Genomic DNA, 9385 nt, shown 5'->3' with positions numbered 1-9385 from the left:
AAAAAAAAAAAAAAAAAAAAAAGAATTCTTCCGAAGCTTTCTTTCCAGGTGATCTGGGTAATCAAAAGGTATTTATACGTGTGGAATCTAATGACATGTCCAACCAGCACACTTTAAATAATGAGTTCTGGCTAGGCGTAATTCCAGCAGGCTGAGGAGCAAGATTGCTTCAAGTTCTGGGCCAGCACAGATTACATAAAGAATTCAAGGCCTGTATAAACTACATAGTGAGACCCTGTCTGAAAAAAAAAAAAAAAAAAAAACAATTCTGATGATCTTCATTACATACACTTAGGCAGGTAGAGGTTTCCCTGGCAGCTCCACACCTCATTCTGTGGGACTCAGCACCTGGCCTCTGTTGCATTCTTTTTTTTTTTTTTCTGTTGCATTCTAATACACTTTTTTGGTTACTTCTGGGACATGAATAATTCTTTCAGGAGACTCTAGAGTGTAGTTAATGAACAAAAAGAATTGCAACAATTAGAAAAAGACCATAACGTGCTAGTATTCTCAAAATAAAATTATTTCTATTTTGTAATTATTTTATAGTAATACTATAGGGTTGGGAATACAGGTCAGCGGCACAAGCGCCTGCCTGGCAAGCACAAGGTCCTGAGTTTGATTCCTGGTACCCAAATAAGAATAATAAAACTCTTTTTTTTTTTTTTTACCCGGTACGGGGAATTGAACTGACGACCTTGCGCTTGCCAGGCAGGTGCTTTGCCGCTGAGCTAAATCCCCAGCCTTAGTAATAATAATAATAATAATAATAATGTTATGGGAGCTCCACCGTGAGAACCCCTCACAGAAGGCGGCACACCTGTTGGAGTCGCAGCACCACGCATTTGCAAAGGTCCTCTGCGCCTCCTTCCACAGCCTTCATTCATCTTCAACGGTCCCTTGTCTTTGTTTTTAAAATGGAGGAGAAATTCATGTGACATAAAATTATCCTTTTTTCCCTCTTTGACACAGGTCTTGCTATGGAGAGCAGGCTGGCCTCGAACTCATGATGATCCTCCTGCCTCTGCTCCCAAGTAATCCCTGGGGTTATAGCCATGTACCATCAAGTCTAGCTAAAAGTATCCATTTTAAAGTGAACAAGACAGTGGCAGTTAGGACACTCACCATGTACAGCCACTCCTTCCAGATACTTCTGGAATGCTTTGTCCCCCAAAAAACGAACGTGCCGGGGGGGCCCTGTCCTTGACATTTGTCTCCCACCCTCTGCCTTCTGAGCAGTGGACGGCTGCTTCTGGGAGCCAGCTTGGGCGGCTGTGAACCATGCTACTGAGGGATGATCAGACCAACGGTTGCCTGCTCAGGAGGGTACAGCAAGGGATAAAGAATGACAAAGAGAAATTTGCAGGTTTAGGGGGCCCAGGAGGTCAGTACTTCAGACTGGGCCAAGACAAAGACCTCTTCAGCTGGCTCACTTTTTTTTTGTTTTGTTTTTTTGAGACAGGATCTTGCTGAGGCAGTCCTCCTGCCTCAGCCTGCACCACCATGCCTAGCTACAGGCCTGCACCACCATGCCTAGCTGGCTCACTTTTATTAGCCTGTGAGCTACAGGGGGAGGGCTAGTGTACTTTTCCTGGACAGGTACTGCTGTAAGAACAGGTAGTAGAATGAGGAAGAGTTTAGCATCACAAAGGAAACAAGTTAAGATCCTTCCTTCCCCACACTGGGGACTTGCTTTCTCTGTAGTCTCCCCAGCAGAGGTTATCTTGCTTGGGGAGCACTGGGGTTGGGGGATTACATCCCACCCTCCCCCGCAGGCAAGGGCCTGCAGCCTTCTGCGACTTCCCTCTCCTGAAGCAAGCCCACGTCTGCTGGAGACTGCCAGGCCTGTAGTTTGCCCCCACCTCTCTATCACATAGGCTGGTCCCCAACATGACGCTGCTGCGAGCTGTGGAAACCCAGTTCGCAGATCGCCAGTTTCAGCCCCTTGAGGTCCAGCCTAGGCAGGCGTCACTGTGTACCTCATTGCTGTAGCTGCCTCCAAACTGGCCTCCTGCTGGCCAGCCCACCCCGTCCTCCATGGGACTGCAAGGGTGACCCTGGCCCTTTATTTGTAAAGATAACATTTTTCATTTTATTAGGAAATCTGGCCAGGCCTCATGGCCCACGCCTGTAATCCCAGCACTTGGGAGGCTGAGGCAGGAGGATCGTTGCAAGTTCAAGACGAGCCTGAGCTACAAAGTGAGCTGAAGGCCAGCCTGAAGTGCATAGTGAGACCCTGTCTCAAAAAGACAAAAATAAAAAAAGGAAATCTGTACATGTTCATTGTCAAACTTTTGAAAAATAAAGGAAAGAGTTGTTTTAATCTAGGGGAATGGAAACATCGAAGTGATTATGTGCCTCTTCCCTGATTTGGAGAAAGCCCTGCGGGCCCTGCCTCCCGGCCGTCTCTCCTGACTCCTCCTCACCGCCCCACCGTGCTTCCTGACCCTGCAGCCCCTGAGCCATGGCCAGCGGTGGCCCTCTGTGGGCCCTTCCTGCCCGATGCTTCTCCTTACCTTTTCCAGCTCAGCTCCCCTGGGCACGGCCTCCCCGGCTTGTCACACACAGCTGAACGTGCCGGGAACCTCTGTGTTCAGGACAGGTTCTGTGGTTTGACCACTGTAGCGGCAAGTGCTCTGCACAACAACAAAACACCAGGGACAGGATAACTTAGCGGGGCAGTTTATTGTTTCTTGTTAATGTGACCTCCACGGGGAACGAGTCGTACCAAATTCCTGGCTTAGACGTCCCTTGTGGTACATCAGGAACTTTACAACAGATCAGGACACCAAAACGGCCCTACCAGGATATGCCAACCAGGGGGCCATCCAACCACAGCCTCTCACAGTGCCTGCCTTGCACCCAGGAGGACGGTCATGCGTGTACGGTTAGTTTGTAAACACAACAGTCACCCTTCAGGTAGGTATGCTGAGTCCATCTGTTTCGGTTAGATCGATGCCATTCCCTATGAAAAGGAAGATGGCCCGGAGCCTTGCAGTTCAGAAGGCGCAGTCACATGCACTCCAGAAACTGCTAGTGTGGTTTGGGTAAGACTTTTTTCCCAGTGGGATCCAATGGTGCTTTCACCTGCAAGGCAGGTGCTCTACCAGTGAGCTCTGAGCTCTGTCCCCCGTCAGGTAAGGCTTTCTTTCTTTTTTTGGGGGGTGTCTTCTTTGAAACAAGAGTTTCACTGTGCAGTTCAGGCTAGTCTTGAACTCACTTTGCAGCTCAGGCTGGCCTTGAGTTCACAAGAATCCTCCTGCCTCAGCCTCCCAAGTGCTGGGATTATGGGCATGCGCCACCACTCCCGGCCAAGGTGAGGCTTTCTTGACGGTCCTTGAAGTACTTTCACTTTAATGAGCAAATGATATTTTGAAAAGTAGATTGGATAAAAATATGGATATTGAAAATACTTGATATTAAGCTTTCATTCACTAAATTATTTCATAGCAATGGTCACAAATTTGTTCTATGACATTTGAGAGCAAAATGATTGCAAATACTGTTCCCTGCTTATCGATGTTCACTGACTTACCTCCACTTACTACGAAGTGTCTGACCTGAGGTAGATATCTAACACCTCTGGGCATTCCAAAGCCCAGCCCTGTGACTTCCATGGTGAAGTCTGCCCCGCCCCACCCCATGGGCTGCAGCAGAGCAGGACGCTAGCTCGGAGACCCACAGTGAGGAAGGCAGTGTGTGGACGGCCACTGTCACCTCGGCTGGGACAGGGAGCTGGGGCTGGTAACTGAAAAGACTCCCTCTGACACACAGCCCATCTGGGGCCGACCCTATAAAGGTTTCCTTAACAAAGATGTCATAGGGCCGGGGATATAGCTCAGTGGCACAAGCGCCTGCCTGGCAAGCACAAGGTCCTGAGTTTGAGTTCCTGTACAAAAAAAAAAAAGATGTCATAAAGGGTGGGGCAGAACTTGAATGGTTGCCAAGGAGTGAGGGGCAGGTCACTGCCAGAGGGTTCCGCTGCTCAGCTCGGAGCACCAGCTCTCCACCGGCCTGGGCCATCAAGGTTGCCTCCTGCTGTGTTCCTGCTGTGCCTCTGGGCTCTCGGACCCCTTGCCTGGCAACGGCTGTGGCTACTGGGCCTGGTAGCCCCACTTCTGCAGTGGAACAGGCACCGGTCCCACTGACCAGACCACAGAGCGCTGTGTGCCCACTGAGCCCTGGTCTTCGCCTGACCTCCCACCCATGTCACTCCATAGCTGGCACCCTGGGGGCTTTGATGACCTGCGGTTCCCTGCTTGCTCCCAGGGGTTGGCCCCACGCCCAGCAACCCCTGAGGAAGTCGCATCTTCTCAAGTCCAGCTGGAAGCCAAACTCTGACTCGCAGAGATTCCCCAGGTCCCATCTGCTTCACCTCAGCAAGAGGCCGAGGGCCAACCCTGACAGCACCCCGAGGAAGCTGACTCCTCTGCAGCCCAGGAGGCCCAGGCTCAGCAAGACTTGCCACTGCGGAGGGAGCAGAGCGGCTGTGGTGCGCGGGGAAGTAAATGCACGTTCACCTCTCCACTCGCTCTCTGTCACAGCGCAGCTGCGGGTGCGGAGGCTCCTGGCTGCCGAGGCAGGGAAGGAGGCTGAGCAGCTCTGTTCTCCTCACCCACCCTCATCAGCCCACCGCCTGGTGCTTAAACTTCCTCTCCCCTTTTGCTCTGTCCTCTTTCCAACCCCTCTCACTGCTGCTGAGATAGCTAGGGAGTTAGGAGTAGACTCTGGGCAGGGCTCTAGCTCAGTGGGAAAGTCCTGGTTTCAAGTCCGAATGCAGAAAAAGAAACGGGAAAGAAGGAAAAAACAGCACTGAAAAAGGATGAAGAGGAGAAGACGGGGAACAGGACTCCGCGTATCAACCGTTTTTAGCTTTGTTGCACTGGGCAAATTATTTAGCTCAGTGACTCCAGTTTCCTCATCTGTAAAATGGGGCTATGGTAGTTACCAGTTCATAGGAGGGTGAGACTTAGGAAAGTGAACAGACTCCATCAGTGCCTAGGATATATATGAATTCTAGTTATTGTTATTTTTCAGTCCTTATATCCAGAACTCTTGTTTGCTCTTGGCCTGGTGCATAGAGTATCCATCTCATGCCCAACCCAGGGCTAAGCACAGTGAGAGCCATAGCAGGACGCCATTGTCTCCAGAACACGGAACTGACAGATGCAAAGAAAGGGAACGACATCACAAGGGAACTGGTGAGCAAGACCGGGGTACAACCTTGTAATCCCAGCACTCTGGGAGCCTGAGACATGAGGATGACAGGTTCGAGGTAAGCCTGGGAAATTTAGTGACTTAGGGACACCTTATCTCAAAATAAGAAATAAAAATAAGGAAAAAAATTTAAAGGGGGAGGAGCTGGAGTATCATTAAGTGCTAAGGAGATGCAGACCATAGGTGCTGTCCTTTTTCAGAAGCTGGGGTCACACAGTTAAAGGGAGGGAAAGCTGTCTGGGTAAGATCAAACTTTACCTGGGGCTTGAATTGTGGCTGTGATCGTCAAATAGTGAACACACCTGGGCAGAGCTGAGGCACAGGCAAGGCGCAGGAATGACAGTAGAGCAAGCTACTTGTGAAAAATCAGGTTAGGAAGCAAAGATACTATCTAATTACTGGCCTTGCATAGCAACTGAGGGGGTTTGAAGTCAGATAATTAGCTGCAGAGAGCCATAGAGCACTTCCAAGCAAGACAGCAAAATGATTAAACAGGGTTACTTCAGAGTTCCTACGCAGAGCACTCTGGCGGGTAGCAACTGAGACAATCTCGAAAGCTCTGGTAAAACCCAAGAGCGAGCCGGGCACGGTGGCGCTCTGCCTGCAATCCCAGCACTGGGAGGCTGAGGCAGGAGGATTGTTGTGTGAGACCAGCCTGGCTACAAAGTGAGTTTCCCTGGACGTGGTGGCTCACGCTGGTAATCCTAGCACTCGGGAGGCTGAGGCGGGAGGATCATTGCAAGTTCGAGACCAGCCTGAGCTACAACGTGAGCTCAAGGCCAGCCTGACAGCGAGACCCTGTCTCAAAAAAAAGACAAAAAAACAAAAAACAAACAAACAAACAAAAAAACCCAAAAAACCACAAAGTGAGACCCTGTCTCAAAAAGACAAAGAAAAAAATAGGAGCGAGGTGAGAGGAGCGGGATCAGAGTGGCTGTGCTGAGGGTAGACAGGAAAAGCGGGCACGCTGCAGAGCAAGGACAGACGGAGTGATGAGCGAACACTTGGGGACGGGCGCACGGAAAGGGCACAGCTCCAGCACACGAGCGCAGTCATGCGTGACGGTAGCGAGAACGCGGGCACTGAGAGACGGAGGAAGGAGCCTTGCGCTCAGTCCGCAGCGGGGCTCGGGCAGCCTGGCCGGCCATGTGAGGAGCCCGGCCGATCTGTAGAGACCGAGAGCCGAGTGTTTGTGGCCACCCTGCAGCACACGGCGCTTGACTCCCACAAAAGGCAGCTGCATTTCACACTGTGCAGTGCTATGCGCAGGAGGCCGCTTCAGCCGAAGAGGTCTTTTCTCACGGCGCTGCTGGCTTTCACAAACTGAAGCTCACCTCTCCCTTCTAAATGGCACTCGAATACTTCCTGGCCCCTGCTTTACTTGTGCGGCTGCGCATGGAGAGGGCTGTCCTCAGTCCTCCCTGGCTGAAAGCAGTCTTTTCTGACAGTTCCAAAAGCCCCCAAAGGGGACGTGGAAGTGGAAGGAGGGTTCACGCAGGACTCGCGGCTTGGAAAAGCACCACCAGCGTGAAGGGGAGGGCTCCCTCCAGTGGCTCTCTCTAAGGAAAGTGGTCTCCACTGGTTGGGCTTCAGGAACACACAGCTCCACCTTCAGGACGAAAGCGATGTGACTGGCGCTCTCAATTGCATACCGCTGTATTCCCTGGAGGGAAATTTAGGCGCTGTAGAATCCACATTGTTGCCATTCACTCAACTGCTTTCTTCAAAGGTACCAGCCGAGATAACTCGCTGGGTTATTGGAAAAACAATACAAGGAACCCTTTTCAACCAGCAATTCAACTTACAAAAATGAACTGATGAAGCTGTATTTTCTGCAAAGTTTATTGGATGCAGAAATTCAGGAAAAACATCAAGGAGGTTAACAGGAGAAAACTGGCAGGCTTATGCAGCCCAGACATTAGGTCTCAAATTTAAACGCAGAATCTTCCCAAAGAAATTGGCAAGTACTGGAGCACAGGAAAACAGCCCGCTGGAGGCCTGGCTGGAAGGAGAAGGCTGAGGACAGTGACGTGCTCCTCAGGGGAAGGGCACGGAAAAGGCTCCTCAAGGAAATGTGGAAACCAGAGACTAGGGAGAAGCAGAAGGCCAGCCTTGGCAAAGAATGTCCCCTGAGAAAGAAGCCTCCGGAGACTCAGCACAGGAGAGCGAGGGCAGCATCGGAGGCACTGAGCCAGGGGCTTGGCTGGAAGCCTTTCTACACAGGGACACACACACACACACACACACACACACACACACACGCATGCACGCACACACACAACAGAGGCACCAATCCCCTCCGCTGTGAAAGGGCCCTCACTGTGCAGGTCTCCCACCTCCACTCCTGCCGGAGCCCCACCTCAGGCAAGAAGCAAAAAGACACTTTACCTATGGCATTTTTGTTTTAAAATATGGAGGTGCTAGAGTTAAAAGCATGAAAGCCTGTAACCCAGGGGTGACGAGCCTTTTAGAGACTGGGTGCCTAAACTGCAACCCCAAATCCACTTATTTATTGCAAAGGTCCAACACTGCGGTGAAACCTGACGCTTGGCTGCTGGGGCAACTTAGCTTGCGTGCTGACAGAGGGCTCTGTGTGCCCGCTGTGCCATGTGCCCCACAGGTTTGCCACCACCGCTCCAAACCAATCTCACATCCCCCCAAAATCACAAATTACATAAAAATCACTCTTGTGGCCCAGGGAACGCCCAAGAACAAGTCAAGCGAGCCGCTCACAGAGGAAAATGCACACAGGGGACTAAGGCTGCCAAGGGGCCCCTGGTCTCGGCAGTGAGGAGCCTCATGGTTCCCCTTCGCAGGATTCTCATCTTCAGGAGGCGCGCATGTTCAGGACAGTCCTCTCTCTGAATTCTATGCTCCTGCACAGCCTTCTGTGGAAAACCAAGTGCAGGAGATGCTTCTGAAAGAACTGTTCTCCAACAGACACTACCGTCTGTGCTGCAGGCGCTGCTGTGACTGCATCAACCTGATGTCACCCGATAACCAAAGCAGAGAGACACAGGGAGTCCCCCGACATGGGCACTGGTTGCCCCCTTAAGACTTCGCGTCCCCACTGCTATCATCCCCAGGTGATCAGTCTGAACCCCAGTTACAACAGCAGCTCCAGCCCTGCATCCCCAAGAAATCCCCATCATTTCTCGTGCTAACTGAACTTGTGGGAAATGCACTGCTGAGACCACGTGCTGCTGGCCTGTGCCACACTCACCTCCGGCCAGGCTCTCTGATGGCGCCTCTCAGTGATCAGCCAGCAGTCAGGGTGCACCAGTGGGAGTCAGAGCCATGCAGCCCTGAGGCCCACATCAGTGACAGCACAGACACGCTGCTTGTCAGCACGCAGCACCTGAGCAGGAAGACCAGGCGTCCTAGCTCTATCTCAGTCTGCCCCCGTAACCTTGGGTGAGGCAGTGACACTTGCTTCCCTCCTTGAGAGAATGAAGTGAACTGACCCACAAGATAAAGCAGAGAATAAAATGTGTAACACATTAGGTTTGGAATATTCTTCAAGAGCCTACAAGCTACTCACCTGGAAGAATGAGATGTTAGGTAGCTTTTATTTAGATTTTTTTTTTTTTGTAATCTCACTGAAGAAGTTCCAGGGCCAGGGATATAGCTCAGAGGCACAGCATCTGCCTGGCAAGTGCAAGGCTCTGGGTTTAATTCCTGGTACAAAAAAAAAAAAGTTCCAGGATTTGGCTATAACAACAAACTCATCTTAGCAACATCTGTGATGGTCCTAGTGATGGTTTTGGTTATAGTTGGTTCTGTCTCATCTAGTTAAGAACAATTAATTCAGGTTTCCTGAACACATCCTATCTTTATAATAGATTCAGAATGCACAAAATAAGAATCCATAACAAATGCTGGTGAGGCTGTGGGGGAAGAGAAACCCTATTGTTGGTGGGAGTGTTGGTACAATCACTATGGAAATCAGTATGGAGATTCCTCAAAAAACTAAAAGTATGAGGCAGGCGTGGTGGCACATGCCTGTAATCCCAGCACTCGGGAGGCTAAGGCAGGGGATCACTATTTGAGGCCAGCCTGGGCTACAAAGTGAGTTCAAGGCCACCATGAACTCTCTCAAAATGACAAAAATAAATAAATAAATAAATTTTTTAAATGAAAAAATAAAAACAAAACAAATCCAAGCACT

The 9385-nt window shown here is 50.6% G+C and overlaps 1 long non-coding RNA gene across 1 annotated transcript; it reads right to left on the bottom strand.

Moving 5' to 3' along the window:
• Positions 1-7043: 7043 nt before the first annotated feature.
• On the bottom strand, positions 7044-9159 carry LOC106148939. Its single transcript, XR_001234736.1, has 2 exons — positions 8759-9159; positions 7044-8575 (listed from the first exon to the last, which is right to left on the bottom strand). It is a non-coding gene; the product is annotated as an uncharacterized LOC106148939 (long non-coding RNA).
• Between the last annotated feature and the right edge of the window lie 226 nt (positions 9160-9385).

Source organism: Chinchilla lanigera, unplaced genomic scaffold (assembly GCF_000276665.1).
Source record: "Chinchilla lanigera isolate Chin_1 unplaced genomic scaffold, ChiLan1.0 scaffold00032, whole genome shotgun sequence".
Lineage (NCBI taxonomy): Eukaryota > Metazoa > Chordata > Mammalia > Rodentia > Chinchillidae > Chinchilla > Chinchilla lanigera.
This window is presented reverse-complemented; position numbering and strand designations above follow the sequence as displayed.